General features: G+C 35.6%; 1 protein-coding gene across 13 annotated transcripts in view; it reads right to left on the bottom strand.

The window, feature by feature from the left end:
• The window catches only part of GPHN (gephyrin), a 633,631-nt gene that overhangs the window by 519,574 nt on the left and 94,549 nt on the right, over window positions 1-19,508 (bottom strand). The window lies entirely within an intron of this gene.

Here is a 19,508-nt window from a genome sequence, read left to right as displayed (position 1 = left end):
TACAGAACAATTAATACCAATTCTGTACCATCTCTTTCAGAAAACAAGTGGAGGGAAAACTTCCAAATTGATTTTATGAATCTACTATTACCCTGATGCAGAAACCAAAGACAGTACCAAAAAACAAAAACAAAATCCCACAAATATTTCCCATGTGAATATAGACTCCAAAGATCCTAGCCAAAAGTCAGCAAACAGAATTCAGCAATATATAAAAAGAATTACACACCAAGACCAAATGGGGTTTATTCTAGGGATGCAAGGCTGTTTCAAAATTTGAAAAACAATTAATGTAATCCAACATAGTAATAGGTTAAAGAAGTACAATCACATGATCATTTAACTGAGGCAGAAAAAGCATTTCACAACATTCAGCATCCCTCCATAATAAAAAAAAAAAATCTCAAAAAAAATAGGAATAAAAGGGAAATTCATCAACTTGATAAACAGCATTTATAAAAATCTTCAGCTAAAACCATTCTCAATGGTAAAAAGACTGAATGCTTTCCCCTAAAGGTCAGGAACAAAATGAAGACGTCTTCTCTCATCACTCTTACTGAATGAAGTAATGGAAGATTTAACCAGTGCAACAGGCAATAAAAGGAAACAAAAGGCATACAGATTAGAAAGACAGAAGTAAGCTATCCCTCATTACATATAACATTGTCGTCAACACACAAAATCTACCAAAAACTCCTTGAACTAATAAGTGAGTTCACCAAGATGTTAGGATGTAAGATAAACATATAAAAATCAATTGTATTTCTATGTACTAGCCATGAAAACATTATCTTAAAGTTAAAATATAATACCATTTACAATTGTTCAAAAGAAAATGAAACACTCGTAAGTACATCTAACAAATCTTGTACAGCACTTGTATACTGAAAATTATAAAATGCTGGTGAAGGAAATCAAAGAACTAATAAGAGAGACATATGGTGTTCATGGATTGGAAGACTCAACACAGTAACGATACATATTCTCCCCAAATTGATATCCAGTTTAGCACGCTTCCTATCAAAATCTCAGTGAATTTTTTGTATACCTAGACAACATCACTCTAAAATTCATATAGAAAGACAAAGGAACTAGAATAGTTAAAACAATTTTGAAAAAGAACTAAGAGTGAGGAACCACTCTTCTAGATTTCAAGACATATAGATACAGTAATAATGAATGTGTGGTATTAGCAGAAGGATAAACACACATATCAATAAATCAGAATACAGAACCCAGAACAGACCCACACAAATATGCCCAACTCATTTTTGACAAAAGTACAAAAGCAATTCAATAAAGGAAAGACAATCTTGTCAACAAATGGTGCTGGAAAAAGTGGACATCCAGAGGCAAAAAAGTTTAACCTCCACCTGTGTCACACCTTAAAGAAAAATTAACTCAAACTAGATCATAGAGTTAAATGTGAAATGTAAAATTATATTAAATTCTTAGAAAAAAACAGGAGAAAGTCTTATGGGTTAGGCAAGAATTCTTAGATTGAAAACAAAAAGTACCATCCATAAAAAGAAATATATATAAACTGTATTTCATCAAAATTAAAAACTGCTGCTGTGTGGAAAATCCTGTTAGAAAAGTGAAAGGAGAAGCTACCAAAAATTATCTCTTTTACATCAACCAAATATGTCTGCGTGCAATTTAAAATAGTTAAACCTTCTTCCTTTTAAGAAAAACCTGATGCTCACCTCCTTACAAAAGCATAATAGTGAAAGTGATAGAAAAACATTTATATATCTTTTATAAGTCCATAATTGAATACCTTATCCATTATGCTTTATAATTTGCTTACGTTGAATACTACTCAAACTTTTTTTTGAGAGAAGTTTGACTCTCCTGGAAAAGTGATGATTCTTCTTTTCAGATAATGATATCCATAGGACATATTTTTTTTTGTTCCTATTTTGTCTTGGTTTCCAGGATATTTAGAGTCAAATCTAGTACTCGATTGCAGTAAAGTGTACTAGATGCTTTTAACAATTACTATTCGTGTGTGTGTGTGTGTCTGTGCCTGTGTGTGTCTCTGTGTGTGTGTATCTGCTTCTACCTTGTGGAAGTTATTAGATCATAATTTGTAATAAATAAAAAGTCCTGTCTAGGGGAGATTAACCAAGATGGCGGAGTAGAAGGATGTGCTCTCACTCCCTCTTGCGAGAGTACCAGAATCACAACTGGCTGCTGGACAATCATCGACAAGAAGACACTGGACTTCACCAAGGAGGATACCCCACGTCCAAGGACAGAGGAGAAGCCACAGTGAGACAGTAGGAGGGGAACAATCAGAGTAAAATCAAATCCCATAACTGCTAGGTGGGTGACTCACAGACTGGCGAACACTTATACCACAGAAGTCCACCCACTGGAGTGAAGGTTCTGAGCCCCACGTCAGGCTTCCCAACCTGGGGGTCCGTCAACGGGAGGAGGAATTCATAGAGAATCAGACTTTGAAGCCTAGTGGGAATTGATTGCAGGACTTCGACAGGACTGGGGGAAACAGAGACCCCACTCTTGGAGGGCACAAACAAAGTAGTGTGCGCATCGGGTCCCGGGGGAAGGAGCAGTGACCCTGGGGGAGGCTGAACCAGACCTACCTGCTAGTGTTGGAGGGTCTCCTGCAGAGGCGGGGGCTGGCTCTGTTTCACTGTAAGGACAAGGACACTGGCAGCGGAGGTTCTGGGAAGTACTCCTTGGTGTGTGCCCTCCCAGAGTCTGCCATTAGCCCCACCAAAGAGCCCAGGTAGGCTCCAGTGTTGGGTTGCCTCAGGCAAAAAAACCAACAGGGAGGGAACCCAGCCCCACCCATCAACAATCAAGTGGATTAAAGTTTTGCGGAGCTCTAACCGCCACAGCAGCAGTCAGCTCTACCCACCACCAGAGCCTCCTATCAAGCCTCTTAGATAGCCTCAACCACCAGAGGGCAGACAGCAGAAGCAAGAAAAACTATAATCATGCAGCCTGTGGAATAAAAGCCACATTTACAGTAAGATAGACAAGATGAAAAGGCAGAGGGCTATATACCAGATGAAGGAACAAGAAAAAACCCCAGAAAAACAACTAAATGAAGTGGAGATAGGCAACTTTCCAGAAAAAGAATTCAGAATAATGATAGTAAAGATGATCCAGGACCTCGGAATAAGAATGGAGGCAAAGATTGAAAAGATGCAAGAAATGATTAACAAAGACCTAGAAGAATTAAAGAACAAACAATCAGAGATGAACAATACAATAACTGAAATGAAAACTACACTAGAAGGAATCAATAGCAGAATAACTGAGGCAGAAGAACGGATAAGTGACCTGGAAGACAAAATGGTGGAATTCACTGCTGCGGAACAGACTAAAGAAAAAAGAATGAAAAGAAATGAAGACAGCCTAAGAGACCTCTAGGACAACATTAAACGCAACAACATTCACATTATAGGGGTCCCAGAAGGACAAGAGAGAGAAAGGACCAGAGAAAATATTTGAAGAGATTATAGTCGAAAACTTCCCTAACATGGGAAAGGAAATAGCCATCCAAGTCCAGGAAGCGCAGAAAGTCCCATACAGGATAAACCCAAGGAGAAACATGCCGAGACACATAGTAATCAAAGTGGCAAAAATTAAAGACAAAGAAAAATTATTGAAAGCAGCAAGGGAAAAATGACAAATAACATACAAGGGAACTCCCATAAGGTTAACAGCTGATTTCTCAGCAGAAACTCTACAAGCCAGAAGGGAGTGGCATGATATACTTAAAGTGATGAAAGGGAAGAACCTACAACCAAGATTGCTCTACCCGGCAAGGATCTCATTTAGATTTGATGGAGAAATCAAAAGCTTTACAGACAAGCAAAAGCTAAGAGAATTCAGCACCACCAAACCAGCTCTACAAGAAATGCTAAAGGAACTTCTCTAAGTGGGAGACACAAGAGAAGAAAAGGACCTACAAAAACCCAAAACAATTAAGAAAATGGTCATAGGAACATACATATCGATAATTACCTTAAACGTGAATGGATTAAATGCTCCAACCAAAAGACACAGGCTTGCTGAATGGATACAAAAACAAGACCCATATATATGCTGTCTACAAGAGACCCACTTTAGACCTAGGGACACATACAGACTGAAAGTGAGGGGATGGAAAAAGATATTCCATGCAAATGGAAATCAAAAGGAAGCTGGAGTAGCTATACTCATATCAGATAAAACAGACTTTAAAATAAAGAATGTTACAAGAGACAAGGAAGGACACTAGACAATGATCAAGGGACATTCCAAGAAGAAGATATAACAATTATAAATATATATGCACCCAACATAGGAGCACCTCAATACATAAGGCAACTGCTAACAGCTATAAAAGAGGAAATTGACAGTAACACAATAATAGTGAGGGACTTTAACACCTCACTTACACCAATGGACAGATCATCCAAAATGAAAATAAATAAGGAAACAGAAGCTTTAAATGACACAACAGACCAGATAGATTTCATTGATATTTATTGGACATTCCATCCAAAAACAGCAGATTACACGTTCTTCTCAAGTGCGTACGGAACATTCTCCAGGATAGATCACATCTTGGGTCACAAATCAAGCCTCAGTAAATTTAAGAAAATTGAAATCATATCAAGCATCTTTTCTGACCACAACGCTATGAGATTAGAAATGAATTACAGGGAAAAAAACGTAAAAAACACAAACACATGGAGGCTAAACAATACGTTACTAAATAACCAAGAGATCACTGAAGAAATCAAAGAGGAAATCAAAAAATACCTAGAGACAAATGACAATGAAAACACGACGACCCAAATCCTATGGGATGCAGCAAAAGAAGTTCTAAGAGGGAAGTTTATAGCTATACAAGCTTACCTAAAGAAACAAGAAAAATCTCAAGTAAACAATCTAAGCTTACACCTAAAGAAACTAGAGAAAGAAGAACAAACAAAACCCAAAGTTAGTAGAAGGAAAGAAATCATAAAGATCAGAGCGGAAATAAATGAAATAGAAACAAAGAAAACAATAGCAAAGATCAATAAAACTAAAAGCTGGTTCTTTGAGAAGATAAACAAAATTGATAAGCCATTAGCCAGACTCATCAAGAAAAAGAGGGAGAGGACTCAAATCAATAAAATCAGAAATGAAAAAGGAGAAGTTACAACAGACACCGCAGAAATACAAAGCATCCTAAGAGACTACTACAAGCAACTCTATGCCAATAAAATGGACAACCTGGAAGAAATGAGCAAATTCTTAGAAAGGTATATAACCTTCCAAGATGGAACCAGGAAGAAACAGAAAATATGAACAGACCAATCACAAGTAACGAAATTGAAACTGTGATTAAAAATCTTCCAACAAACAAAGGTCCAGGACCAGATGGCTTCACAGGTGAATTCTATCAAACATTTAGAGAAGAGCTAACACCTATCCTTCTCAAACTCTTCCAAAAAATTGCAGAGGAAGGAACACTCCCAAACTCATTCTATGAGGCCACCATCACCCTGATACCAAAACCAGACAAAGACACTACAAAAAAAGAAAATGACAGACCAATATCACTGATGAATATAGATGCAAAAATCCTCAACAAAATACTAGCAAACAGAATCCAACAACACATTAAAAGGATCATACACCACGATCAAGTGGGATTTATCCCAGAGATGCAAGGATTCGTCAATATACGCAAATCAATCAATGTGATACACCATATTAACAAATTGAAGAATAAAAACCATATGATCATCTCCATAGATGCAGAAAAAGCTTTCCACAAAATTCAACACCCATTTATGATAAAAACTCTCCAGAAAGTGGGCAAAGAGGGAACCTACCTCAACATCATAAAGGCCATATACAACAAACCCACAGCAAACATCATTCTCCATGGTGAAAAACTGAAAGCATTTCTTCTAAGATCAGGAACAAGACAAGGATGTCCACTCTCACCACTATTATTCAACATAGTTCTGGAAGTCCTAGCCACGGCAATCAGAGAAGAAAAAGAAATAAAAGGAATACAAATTGGAAAAGAAGAAGTAAAACTGTCACTGTTTGCAGATGACATGATACTATACATAGAGAATCCTAAGGATGCCACCAGAAAAGCACTAGAGCTAATCAATGAATATGGTAAAGTTGCAGGATACAAAATTAATGCACAGAAATCTCTTGCATTCCTATACACTAATGATGAAAAATCTGAAAGAGAAATTATGGAAACACGCCCATTTACCATTGCAACAAAAAGAATAAAATACCTAGGAATAAACCTACCTAGGGAGACAAAAGACCTGTATGCAGAAAACTATAAGACACTGATGAAAGAAATTAAAGATGATACCAACAGATGGAGAGATACACCATGTTCTTGGATTGGAAGAATCAACATTGTGAAAATGACTATACTACCCAAAGCAATCTACAGATTCAATGCAATCCCTATCAAATTACCAATGGCATTTTTTACAGAACTAGAACAAATCATCTTAAAATTTGTATGGAGACACAAAAGACCCCGAATTGCCAAAGCAGTCTTGAGGGAAAAAAACGGAGCTGGAGGAATCAGACTCCCTGACTTCAGACTATACTACAAAGCTACAGTAATCAAGACAATATGGTACTGGCACAAAAACAGAAACATAGATCAATGCAACAAGATAGAAAGCCCAGAGATAAACCCACGCACCTATGGTCAACTAATCTATGACAAAGGAGGCAAGACTACACAATGGAGAAAAGACAGTCTCTTCCATAAGTGGTGCTGGGAAAACTGGACAGCTACATGTAAAAGAATGAAATTAGAATACTCCCTAACACCATACACAAATATAAACTCAAAATGGATTAGAGACCTAAATGTAAGACTGGACACTATAAAACTCTTAGAGGAAAACATAGGAAGAACACGCTTTGACATAAATCACAGCAAGATCTTTTTTGATCCACCTCCTAGAGTAATGGAAATAAAAACAAAAATAAACAAATGGGACCTAATGAAACTTAAAAGCTTTTGCACAGCAAAGGAAACCATAAACAAGATGAAAAGACAACCCTCAGAATGGGAGAAAATATTTGCAAACGAATCAACGGACAAAGGATTAATCTCCAAAATATATAAACAGCTCATTCAGCTCAATATTAAAGAAACAAACACCCCAATCCAAAAATGGGCAGAAGACCTAAATAGACATTTCTCCAAAGAAGACACACAGATGGCCATGAAGCACATGAAAAGATGCTCAACATCACTAATTATTAGAGAAATGCAAATCAAAACTACAGTGAGGTATTACCTCACACTGGTTAGAATGGGCATTATCAGAAAATCTACAAACAACAAATGCTGGAGAGGGTGTGGAGAAAAGGGAACCCTCTTGCACTGTTGGTGGGAATGTAAATTGATACAGCCACTATGGAGAACAATATGGAGGTTCCTTAAAAAACTAAGCAACCCCACTCAGTTGACCCAGCAACCCCACTACTGGGCATATACCCAGAGAAAACCGTAATTCAAAAAGACACATGCACTCGAATGTTCATTGCAGCACTACTTACAATAGCCAGGTCACGGAAGCAACCTAAATGCCCATCAACAGACGAATAAAGAAGATGTGGTACATATATACAATGGAATATTACTCAGCCATAGAAAGGAACGAAATTGAGTCATTTGTTGAGACGTGGATGGATCTAGAGACTGTCATACAGAGTGAAGTAAGTCAGAAAGAGAAAAACAAATATCATATTAACACATGTATGTGGAACCTAGAAAAATGGTACAGATGAACCGGGTTGCAGGGCAGAAGGTGAGACACAGATGTAGAGAACAGACATATGGACACCAAGGGGGGAAAACTGCGGTGGGGTGGGGATGGTGGTGTGCTGAATTGGGCGATTGGGATTGACATGTATACACTGATGTGTATAAAACTGATGACTAATAAGAATCTGCAGTATAAAAAAACAAACAAATGAAACAACTAATACTAAACTTTCATTGAGTTATTTGTATGAAAATATGTTAATATAAATGTTTCAGACATTACATGAAATTTCTAAAAATCTTATATGTTCTGGTAGAATGTTATAAGTCATAATTCTAGTTATTACTTTAAAATGTATATCTCAGAAATAACTAAATTTCCTTGTCAATTGCATTGTTATGAACTTTCATCAAATCTTTAACCGTGGTCATTTTTAAGTCTTTCGTCATTTTCAGACAGTTCTGGGTGTACTCTGATGCTTTTGCAAATATGTTCCTATAAAAGGGTTTCATCTTGACATGTATACACTGATGTGTATAAAATTAAAAGAAAAAAAAAAAGGGTTTCATCTTCAAGGAATTCATGGAAAAGACTGACAAGTACAGGTTTCTGGTAACTGACTGTACTGCTGAACTGAATGAATAAGCATTTTCAGAACTCTAATGAAAAACTGATGAACTCATAAAAGTGCTAACAAAAGATCAAGATGAAAAAATAAAAATTAATTACATGGGAAAAAAAAAAAAAGCCCTGTCTACTCTCAGTTCACATGGAATTAGAAATCAGTCCAGAGACTTCTGTTGAACACAAAAATATTTTGATTTGTAAGACCTATTAAGCAATCAGGAGTTTTCTCTATTAGGAACTGGAGGCTCAGCAGCAATTCTACCTCCTTCTCTTCTAGAAGACAAATATCAGATAACTAGCTATGGAATAGAATGAGTAGTCACCAGATCTCCTGTGAAGATGCCCAACAAATTGTACATTGTATTATGAAAAAATTTTAAGAGTAATGTTTGCTGCAATCAATTTAATTAACCATAGTAAAGGACAATGCTTCTCAAACCATAACATGCATCAGAAACATCCAGGGAATTTTTGTTTTTTGTTTTGTTAAGTACCAGAACCTCCTTCTGTCTCAGCAATTGTGAGTTAAGATTTTGGGATATAGTCAGGTTTTAAAATCAATGGTACAACAGAAAGAACAGTAAGAGTAAAGTCTGAACAGTGACCTCAAGTCTGGTTCTATCAATTACTAGCTATATAAGCGTAAGTATATATCCTTCAGACTCTTCACCTATATACACAATGGGAATAAGAATATCTGTACTACCTAATGTTCAGAATTACTGAAAAGAGCAAATGGGTAATATGTTAAAGCACATTGAGACCTGTGAGATACCATATAAATAAGATGTATGGTTAACATTACTAATGCAAAGAGATCAACAGGACTGATAAATGTACAATGGGTTTATAATTAAATTCAAGGTTCCTTGACTGACGTTATTGAATATTTTCAAGAGTAAATGTTATTTATTTTATAAATTTCTGAATATGTGTCTTTTATTAAAAATATCTCTCTTCTAACATGGCAATAACCATCAGTAAGGATTCCTTTAAGGTAAAGGACTTTGAATCATGCAAATCCCAGATCGTCTTCATTGGAGCTCTGTTTCCCTCATTCATTTTGTAGTCAGTATGCAGAGTTAAACCCACTGCAGCAAAGTCTCCAAGTGTCCACAGTTAAAAATGCTTCTCTCCACATCATTCACAATCATTTCCAACTATTTGCAATCATAAAACTTATCCCCAGAACACCAATAACATTCGGGTTATTTGGCTGCAAAATCAGCTGATTTACATACATACCACCACATGATTATTAACCTTCTGATATCACATTATGAATAACTCCATTGTGGTAAAACTGAAAACATACAGGTAATAGCAAATTCCCTTGGATTTGCAAGTTGATTGCCATTGCAAGTTGATCTTTAAATCAAGGCAGCAACTTATTTAAGATGATATTTGAATATATATTTTAAAATCTTCCTTTATTTTCCATTTAACACATAAATACTTCATAAAATATTTTGAGTTGTTATACATCCAAAAGTAAAAGACCTGCTGATATTTGGTTTCTTGTAAAAATTAAAAGATCTTTAATACAAGGGAAGGAGCATACCTAACTGTAAGAAACACATACACATTTCTTGTACAGTTTTTAATCTTTTTCTTAAAAATTTAAATTGTATTTAAAGTATACTGGGAGGCTTTGGAGGGTTGGCATAATCTGATTTTTTTAAAACTTTATGCAATTCACTTTTAAAATTTTAATTATGGTAAAATATACAACATAAAATTCACATCTTAACCATTTTTAAGTATATATTCACACTGCTGTGCAACCAATCTTATGAACTTTTCATTTTGCAAAACTGAACCTCTGTACCCATTAAGCAACAATTCCTCATTTTCTCCTACCCTTAGCCTCTGGCAACCATAGTTCCACTTTCTGTTTCTGTGCCTTTAACTACTCTAGGAATCTCATGTAAGTGGAATCATACAGTATTTTCTTTTTGTGACTGCCTTGTTTCACTTAGCCTAATATCTCAAGGTTCATCCATGTTGTAGCTTGAGTTAGAATTTCCTTCCTTTTTAAGGCTGAACAATATTCCATTCTACGTATATACTACATTTTGTTTATCCATTCAACTGCCAATGGACGTTTGGGTTGCTTCCACCTTTTGGCCAATGTGAATAATGCTGCTTTGAACATAGTGTACAAATATTTCTTCAAGATCTTACTTCCAGTTCTTTTGGATATATACTCAGAAGTGGAATTGCTGTATCATATGATCATTCTATTTTTAACTTTTTGAGGAACTACCATATTGTTTTCCATAGCAGCTGCACCATTTTACTTTCACACCAGCAGCACATAGGGGTACCAGTTTCTCCAAACCCTCACCAATACTTGTTATTTTCTGGATTTTTTGATAGTAGCCATCTTAACGGGTGTGAGGTGATATGTCATTGTGGTTTTATTTTGCATTATCCTGATGATTAGTGATGCTGAACATCTTTTCATATGCTTGTTGGTCATCCGTACATCTTCTTTAGAGAAATGTCCATTTAAGTTTTTTGTCCATTTTAATCCAATCATCTGATTTTCGTTGTTGAGTTGCTTTTCATCTTTTGCAACTAAATTACAACTCTTAATAGTGTGATTTTAATCATATGTAAGTTTTTTTAAATCGTATTGAAAGTAACCAATAACAGTAGAAAAAAAACACTGTGTTTCAAAACACAGTTATGTTGCATTATTTGTAAGGTGACTTTGTATATACATTTTAACTTTTTTAAGCATTATGCCCCTCATCTATATAATAGGGACAATTATATGTCCTTATCCGATCTCATAGGGGTAGCCTGAATATCAAACGAGATAATTGTAAAACTATAAAATAAAGTTATATAAATAAATGTTGCATCCAAATCAGTTTAAACAGCTTTGAAAATTTTAAAATAAAGATGTACCAACCTGGAAAGAGACTGAGGATTGGGATGTATGATAAGTAAATCAGAAAAACCTGGATAAATGGAGCCAGATAAATATCTTTCAGATTAGTGTCATTCTTAACATTCATACCAATTCTTTTCTATTTTTCATTTGCTTCATAGATTTTTAAGTACCATGTTTTCCATTTAATGCTTGCTTCCAGAATACTCTTATGAAGTTCCTAAATATTCAGGAATTTCCAAGGAGCAACTTAAGAATTCCACATCAACTTCATCACATGGAGCTATAGAACAACCTGCCACTCTTCCATAGGATAGACCATGAATTACTTTCTTCTTTCAACAAAGAAAAGAAAAACACAGCAAAACTTCTAAACATGAAATAAGTAAACATTTGCATGCCTTACTGCAAATTTTAAATTAGTATTTTAAATATGCAATTATAAATTTTTATGTAAGAATTAATCACTTCTATTTAAATATAATCATTAACCTCTTCAAAACTTTGAAAACTTTGTAAAAACCTCAGACTTGTTTACTTAGCAACTGAATTTTAAAATCTCCTTATCCTTCTTTTACTTGCATAGTGGTTTAAGAACACAGACTCCAAAGCTAGATGACCTGGATTTGATCTTAGCATCCATTTAATCAATGTGTGACCTTCAGCAAGTTAACCTCTCTGTTCCTTGACTTTTTCATGTTTAAAATGAGGCTAACAATAGCACCTCTCTCAAAGTTGTTGCAAGCAGTAAATAAGTCAATACAGATGAAGTGATTAGAATACTGCCAGACACATTATAGATGTTACTGCTATTATTTCTATTATTATAATCATTACTATTATCTCTGCTTTGGCTTTGTGATAAATTCCCTTAAAAGGATAAAAGCAAAACTGAAACATTTTTGATGGCACATTTCACAGTTAAAGGTTTATCTAATTAACAAGGCAATCAGAAAAGATATTAATGTGGGCAGAGAACAAAATTCATCTTAGAAAGCACCATGAATATCTAAAAAAGTATACTGAACCACTAGATTATACTGTAATTTATATAGACAAATTTAAGAAGGATGGTATCTGAAGTACACAGATTTTTTTGAGAACCTTACTATATACTTGTAATTACTTCTTCCCAAACTCACAATTTAACCCAAGGCTTACTGGAAATTTTACAGAACTAATCATAAATCTAAGTAATAGAGAAATCCAAATTTCAACAAAGTCAGGCAGCTCTAAAGGTAAACTCCAACGAAGGTCAAAAAACTGGTTAATTAAAAGTAGTAATTTAAAATCTCACTAGAATTAAGCTATCACTTACAAATAAATCTCAGTTGGTTACCTTTGACTATGCATATACCTTCCTATCTACCTGCCTGGCACAGGCACAAGACTCAAGTAAAGGTGTAAATAATCAGTACCATTAAACTGATGCAAGTAAAACAGAATCACTTATCATACAGAAAAGGAAATAAAAGAATTAAAAGGCCAATTCCTCTAATATAACCATAGTAGAGGATAATAAAACCATATATTAATATAACCATAGATGTTGTTGGAAGCAGGGTGTAAATCTTTACTTTTTTAAAAAACAAAACTTCCAGTCACTACTCCACCCATAACAGTAGGAATTACTATCTGACTTCTGAAACTATGTTTTTCCTGTTTCTGAACTTTATATAAATGAAATCTCACTACAGGCGGTCTTCTTCAATCTAGTGCATTTTGGTAAACATTATGCTTATGAGATTCATCTATGTTTTTAAATTTAATTGTGCACTGTTCATTCTCATTGTATAGTATTCCACGGCATGAAAATGCAATGATTTATTTATCTGTTCTACCATAGGCAGACGTCTGGGTTGTTTTCAATCTAGGCTATTACAAATAGCACTGCTATAGACATTTTGCACATGTCTTTTGGTGAACATAAGCAAATATTCCTGTCAGATATACACCTATGAGTGAAATTCCTGGATCACAGAAAATATGTATGTTCAGGTTTAGTAAACACTGTTCAGCTTCCCAAAGTGGCAGTACCAATTTGTGTATGAGATAATTGTATAACCTCTTAACACTTGGAAATGTCATCTTTTTATCCAGCCACTGTGGTGAAAGTATAGAGATATATATATTGTGGTGATTTTAATTTGCATTTCTCTAATGATTATCAGTATTGAGCACCTTTTCATGTTCATATTGATCACATACTGTTTGTGAAGTATCTTACAAGTCTTCTGATCATTTTTTAAATTGGGTTGTTAGAAATGAATCTTTTGTTGTATATATGTATTGCAAATAACTTTTCATTCTATGGCTTGCATTTTAGTATTTTATAGTATCTTTCCTAAAGTTCTTAATGTGATCCAATTTTACAGTCTTTCCTTAAGTTGTAATGTGACCCAGTTTATCAAATTTTCTGTTTACTGTTTAAGAAATCCTTGCCTAACCCAAGATCATGAAGATATTTTCCCATGTTTTCATTTAAAAGCATTATTTTTTTTATCTTTCTCATTTGGACCTATGATATATCTGAAATGAATTTTTATGTATGATGTGAAGTGGGGGTCAATGGTCATCTTTTCCATAAGGATATCCAGGGGGGGAAAAATTCTCTTCTGTACAGTAATGCAATGTTATCTTTGTTGTAAATCAGATGACAGTATATGTATAAATCCTTTCCTGGATTTAATAGTTTCCTGTTGCTACTGTAACAAATTAACACAACTAACTCACTTTTAGTAGCTTAAACCAACACAAATTTACCATCTCACAGTTCTGTAAGTCAGAAGTCTGGGTTGGCTTGGCTGGTTTTTCTGCTTCAGGTTTCACAAAACCAAAATCAAGGTGTCTGTCAGCTTGGCTTTTATTAGGAGGCTCTGGGAAGAATCCACTTCCAAACTCATTCAAGTTCACAGAATCCAAGTCCTTTGGTATCAGGACTCATGTCTCTGTTTCCTTGCTGGCTGTCAGCTGCGGACTGCTCTAAGCAACTAGAGGCCTCTTTCCAGCCCTTGTACATGGGCACCTGAATATCAGAGCCAACAATAATAGTGCATAGAATCCTCCCAATACTTGAAATCTCTCCGACTCCCACCTCTGCTGCATTTATCTGCTGCTTCCAGCCAGAGAAAGTTTCCTGCTTTTAGGGGCTCATGTGATTAGATTGGGCACACCCAGATAACCCAGGATCATCTCTCTATCTAAACAACCCTAATTGTATTTGCAAAGTTCCTTTTGCTATATAATGTGACATATTACAGGTTCCAAGGATTAGGGCTGGACATCTTTGGAGGCCATTATTCCCTCGACTATAATGAACACTCTATTCTGTTCCATTAGTTTACCCTTGCACCAATATCACTGTCTTAATAACTCTAGTGTTACAGAAAATCAATATCTGGTATCCTAAAGTCTTCCAATTACTTTGTTATTCCTTAAGATTCCCTTGGCTATACTTGGCCCTTTGAATTTCCAAAGAAATTTTAGACTAGATCATCAATTTTAAAAAACAAACAAAATAATCTATGTGACATTTTAATTAGAATTGCACTAATCTTTACAGCTATTAATCTATATGACCTATGTGGTCAATTTTAGTTTACATTTCATATGAACTTCAAAAGAATGTGTATTCTATCATTTTCCAGTGACATGTTGTAGAGTTATTAACTAGGTCACTGATTACTCTTCTATCTCTTTATTTTTTGATCATCTACTTCTATCAGCTATTGATAGAGCTATCATAAATTCTCCCACTATGATTGAGGATTTGCCCAGTTCTCCTTTTGTTTCTACCAATTTTTGCATTATATATTTTAAAACTATCTTACCATGTCCATGTAGATTTAGGATTGTGATAACTTCCTAAAACACTGACCCTTTTATCATTATAATCATACATCTTTTATATCTAGTCTTGATTTTAAAGTTTACTTTGACATTAGTGTAGCCACACCAGATTTCCTTTAAGAGTCTGCATGGCAGATCTTTATCTATCCTTTTACTTCAACCTCCCTTGGTCTTTATATTTAAGATGTGGTTCTTGAATGTAGCATGTAATTGGGTTTTGTTTTCCTTTATACAGTCTGACAAGTTCAGTGTTTCAACAGGAATTTTAGTCTATTTATATTTAATGTAATTGCCAGTATGATTAGGACAGAACAGGTAGGCTGAGACTTATCACAGATGCAACTAAGACTTAAAATATGCCCCCAACATAAACTCAGCTGTTCATAGTATAGTAATGTAATGTAATGTAATGTCCATATTTTATCCTGTTTTTCTAGGTAAGAATGCTAATTTGCTGCCAGCTACTCCACTGCACTCAAAAAGTTTCGAAACTTAGCTTCTACATCATCAAATACTTACTTGAAAGCCTATATTAAATCCAAAATGATGTTCAAAGTCAAACTTAGTCTCTGAATAATTTTTGCCCCATAAGCAAGTTCTAGCAGCTCCTTTGACATTTTACAGTTTAATAATAAGGTAGCGGTACACTTTTAAAATTCCAAAGGGTAAAAAATATTTAAAGTAAGTCATACAATTTTATATTAATTTCTAATGTGACCTAGAAAAACAACTATTGTAGATGCCTTCCAAAACCACTTCTTGTGACAAAAAAGATTATCTCTCACACACACATCAACTCAGGAATAAACAAAATATGATCCATTCCACCTAGGCATTTCCTCTTCTTTAAAACCAATGCCTTACCCCAGTCCATATCATCCCTAATCCCTCATTAAATCCCTACATTTAATCTTTTCTTCTAAGAGGCCATAACTTAACCTCCAATAGACTCAGAGTTACCCTTCTAAACACAAATATGATGAGCACTGCTTACTTTTATATAGAAAATCTCCAAGTGACAAACGTTGATTTTAGATAAAATACAATCCCTTGAGATGTCATATGAAGCCTAGTTTTTCATAGGGGATTAATGAATTTGGGATCCAAAAGGTTTTATGTATAATGTTTGATATCCAGATGGATAATAACCAAATAGGTTGGCATGAGCTATTATATCAAAATTCTGATTAGATATATTACTAAAGATAATATTAGATATATTAGGAAATTAACTTTAATATGCTGGCATTCTATAGAAAGTCATGTTTTTTCTGCCTCTGACTTTCCTCTTGTAGTATCAAACAACTTGGTAATGTGCTCTCTGATTTCTACCCTATCATGTTACCTGGTACTATATTAAAAAGTTGTCACACATTACCAGCAATAGCTACAATGCATTTTTAAGTAACAAAATGTGTTTTTCTTTTGCTTTTGAATCTTCATGATAAAAATTTCCATTTAATACTTAATATCAATGCAGTTCCTTGATTCCGAAGATAAAAACACAAGAAAAAATATTCTTTTTTAAATGATATTCATTTTCTCTATCTGATTTAAAATATTTATTGTTCCATATTTATTTACCTGGTTCTGCCTAGCTACAATGTTTGGATCACAGAGGGGATCATAATAAAAGAAATTTGACTGCATAATCTATTCCTTTGAGAGAAGGATAGCATAAGTAACAACAATAGCAATGACACAAATAAAAACTACCATTTACTGAGTGTTTCCTATTTGTGTCACATCAAAGTGCTTTCTATGCTTTATATCATTTTAAAGTTATTCCCTAGAGACTACTTCTTCTGCATAAGTTACAGTCACAAGAGAACATCATTCTCACCCTAAATACAAGAACATGTTGAATAAACCAAAAAATCATTATTTAAAAAAAAAAATCATAGAGCTGGGAGGCAAAGAAACCTAAATGAAATAAAATCCAGAAAATGGAAGAAGAGCTGCTTTCATCCTTGGTAGAACAGCTGTAACAGGAGGAAGTCACCATAAATGGGGACAACAAGAAACCAGAAAGATTTTAACAAATATTTAAAGACAAGTGTGGGCTAGCATGATGGTTAGACTCTCTAGAACCCCAGCCACAAATAAAGTCTGCACCTGCCATCCAACTCTCCCCATTTTGGCTAAGCTGACACCTTGAGGATATACCAACCATTATAGCCTAGTAACTATTACAGGAAAGAAAGAAGCATTATGCTCAGGAATAGTTACGGCAAAATCTTGAATTTTCAAAATAGGTCTACATTATCTTCTGCCCTTTTAGCCCTGATCATTATTAGCAAGGAAGCAGTCAAGAGATGATCACTTTCTGAGGATGGCCACGTTTAGTGTCAAATTGCCTTACCAAGGTACGTGCACCAGGAGGTGGTGAAAGAGAGTCAGTCAAAAATGTTTTTAAGCTGATGTTGGAGAAGGGCAACTCAGTACTCAATGATACCAGATGCCTGTGGATGGTAAGAAACACAGAACTTCCATCTAACAATTTGACTACTGCCCCACCGAGTTTGGCCTTTGTGACAAAAAGAACACCAGTGTCAGAATGTAAATAGTTCAGAAGGCCAAAAACATGACACATTCGTTTCAAGAGTGACAATGGTATAGCCAGTCAGTTGATTTGACTGGATGACAAAACCATTCCTGAAAAAGTTATGTGAAGGATTACCAGTAGACCCAAGATGGAGTCAAAGGTCCTTCACCATGAGAAAAACAGGCCAACTTCTGCCACGGGTGACAAGTTTGGCAGGCAGTGATGGCTTGTACATCATAAGCATATAGTACTGTATCTTTGGCCCAGTCTACAGTGGTGGATACATTAGCCACACCCAGTACAATGATGGATCCAGATGGCTGTGGTGGTGACCTGGGCAGTGTAGGCTTGATCAGCAATTTGATTCTAGTCACTCTCATGAAAAATCAGGCCTTTACTCTAAGCCTCAATATGAGTGACCAAGACCTTCCAAATGGCAGCTGTGATTTGTTTCCACAGCTGTGGTCTCATTGAGGATGTGCCTTTAATCTGCTATTCTGTAATCCTACCCAAGTGAGGCCACTGTCAATAGCCCACCACTCAGGAAAAATATAACATACTTGATCCTTTGGAGTACTGCCTAAAGCAGGGATTGGCTAATTTTTTATTTTTGTAAAGGGCGAATAGTAAATATTTTAGGTTTTATAAGCCACATACAGTCTCTGGTGTATATTCATTTTATTCCCACTGCTTTAAAAAATGTAAAAAACATTCCCAGGCTCAAAGCAGCACAAACACAGGCTGCAGCCAGATTTGGCACATGGGGTGAAGTTTGCCAACTCCTGGTCTAAGGCAAAGAAAACAAATTTCAATTTAGCCTATTGTGCTAATCATAATCAGCCCTTACCACAATTGGTCTTTCAGAGTTGTCCTTGGAGCTGGAGAGTGGCTGCCACCCAGTGGACACCATCAGCTTTTCACTTAGCTGAATCATCAGTGAACCAGGCCCAAACATTTAAGGTAAACTCTGTATATGTAATCAGTCTAAGGTCTTTACCCAGAAGGTCAATTTAACATTATTTCCCAGCTGCAAACTTTGTTCAAATCTACCAGTTGAATTCAGGTACTTTTTCCCCTACCAAAATATGACCAAGATGTCTAATAAGCACACATCAGGGGCTACAGTAATAGCCACAAATGATTACGACACTCCCAGGTGTTAACTGCAGGGAAGAGCAGGTAGCAAGAGAGAAAAAGGATGCTGGGGACACCAAGAGCTGTAGGTAGGCTTTTTCTCTCCTTTAGCTTCTCTCTCCACAGTTGGGTTCAAGCCCTGGGGTTGTTTCCTCCCTCATGTAACTTCCAATATATGGAAAGCACCCCAGCTCAGGGGACCTACATATCACTGCAGCTCTTCCCTTCAGTCTTTGGCACTTTTGGCAACACCTGTGGCCATCTTTTCCTCCTCACATGGGACCAGGAAGGATGGTGAATTCAGCACCTGTATTCAACAGAGCCATAAAAATTTGAGTCCCTCCTCTCCTTCAGAGTTCCCAAGAGCACTTAGATTTTCCTTTGAAGCATCTGAAGTCAAGGTACACAGGGAAGGTGGGATAAGAGGATGCAGACTGAGAAAGTGGCACAAAACAATAAACATGGCTTTGCATTTACTTTCAGTTTTGAGCAGCCAGTCCCATCATTCAACCAAACCAACTTCTAATATTGTTTCTTCACCCAAAGGTCTATATCCTCACTGCTGACACAATTTATTTCACTTTGGGGGAACTGTTGATTCAGCAGCCAAGCAATATTGCCTCTGACTAGGGCCACAGGGCTTGCTACCACATTTTCAGGATAACCTTCCTTTTCC

The sequence above is a fragment of the Balaenoptera musculus genome, chromosome 2 (genome assembly GCF_009873245.2).
Source record: "Balaenoptera musculus isolate JJ_BM4_2016_0621 chromosome 2, mBalMus1.pri.v3, whole genome shotgun sequence".
Lineage (NCBI taxonomy): Eukaryota > Metazoa > Chordata > Mammalia > Artiodactyla > Balaenopteridae > Balaenoptera > Balaenoptera musculus.
The sequence above is the reverse complement of the archived record's forward strand: the minus strand, read 5'-3'. Positions and strand labels throughout refer to the sequence as shown.